Source organism: Misgurnus anguillicaudatus, chromosome 19, assembly GCF_027580225.2.
Source record: "Misgurnus anguillicaudatus chromosome 19, ASM2758022v2, whole genome shotgun sequence".
NCBI lineage: Eukaryota > Metazoa > Chordata > Actinopteri > Cypriniformes > Cobitidae > Misgurnus > Misgurnus anguillicaudatus.
In genome coordinates this window covers 48,052,085-48,053,802 of record NC_073355.2, presented here as the reverse complement: position 1 = coordinate 48,053,802, position 1,718 = coordinate 48,052,085, and positions in this window count along the sequence as shown.

Here is a 1,718-nt window from a genome sequence, read left to right as displayed (position 1 = left end):
GACACAGATCAGATCTAAACAGTTGTGATACACAATATGGACAGTAAAATCGGATATGAACTGACAGTGTGAACAAAGTATTACTAGGCAGACTAGAAACTTTCAGGCAAATGTGTTGAGAGAAATTTCAACTAAACTCCTCAGGACACCGGCCCTCCAGGCCGAGTTTTGACACCACTTTTGGGAGTACTTTGACTTACCTGAAAAATCCACTCCCCTTCTCCCTCTCATAATGAGAGGGATAGGGAGAATGTTACTGGGCTGAGTCGAAGTACTCCCAAAAGTGCTATTCCGCCATACAATATATAATACCCTTTTAAATCCGCTTAGAAAAGTGCTACGTTTTATTTTGTGCCACCATACTTGCTCGTATATAACTACTCTTCTTAAATAGGAAAAACATTGATGTGTTTGGTCACTTCTAACTTCATCTCTGTTTGGTACCATTGAATAAATGGGGCTAAGCTAAATGCTATCGAAGTGTCGCCGCGCGCCACAGGGCTTACGTGCACGCACTAAGATGATAGAGGTATGTATCAACTCTTCTTAGTTAAGGTAATAACATAGTTTAATATTGAAAATGAGTAGACTATTCCTTTAAACTTTCAAAATTTTCTGTTTCCTTATTTCGTTCCCTTTAAATAGCTTCATATGCGATGTGTTTTTAAAGTTCATACGCGCCTACAGAAACGCATTAAAACAACAGAAGCTAGATGATCAGTCAGTGGGCATCAGAAAACAGCTTTTTATATCACTGCAGATGTTTATCTGAGATGTTCTGAATTTAGTTTATGTACATGATAGTTTATCTGAATGTAGTGCTATCAGTGATATTTACCCATCAGTTATATATGTAAGCTTTTGCAGTATTTCTGTGGACAATTTATGCTAACAGCTGTTCATAACTCTCTTACAGGTCTGCTTCCCTCTTATCAGTACAAAACTATGAAGCGGAAAAACATATTAACACTTTTTGGACATAAAGTTATATGGTAACATGAGCCACATGAAGTTTACAGCTCTGTTGTGTATCAGTTTCTTAATGTATACAAGTTAAGTTTTTGAATAGGGTTTGTTTCCAAATAACTGAAAATGTCCCATTGACTGTCATTTCTATTTTGATTATATTGTTAACTTCTTAATTAATCACAAACAAACATGTATACATTCCTTTTGTCCTCTACATTCTTTACTGTAGTTTCTTCTCACATTCCTGCCTAAAGGTTCATTATGCAGGTTATTATGTGAGTCTGTGTTTGCTCAGCTGTCAATCAATCCTTCTTGCATACGGCCCCTCTAAACAGAAAGTGTCTTTAAATCAATATATTGTTTTATGTGAATGAGTAGGCAGAATGATTCTCACATCATTTTAAGGAAAAACTCTAGACTGCTAGATTCTGTTTAGAAAAGTCTTGTTAAAACATGTTTAGTATGGGTTTTGTGGACTTATATCAGTGACTTAAAAATTAGCTTTTTTAAAAACCACGCATAAACATTTATCTCTCAAAAACACAAACATGTACATACATGTAGCTCATATAATATTGTAGCACAGTTTGTGCTAAACGCAGTGTTATGAGACACTTGCCATTATTATGTTTTAAAGCAACTGAAAAAAGACCAAATGTAAGAGCATGCCACAACCTCTGCCAGTGTCCCAAAATGGTCGGACCCCAGAGGGTTAAATTGCTTTTTGGATTATTTTAATACAGTATGAG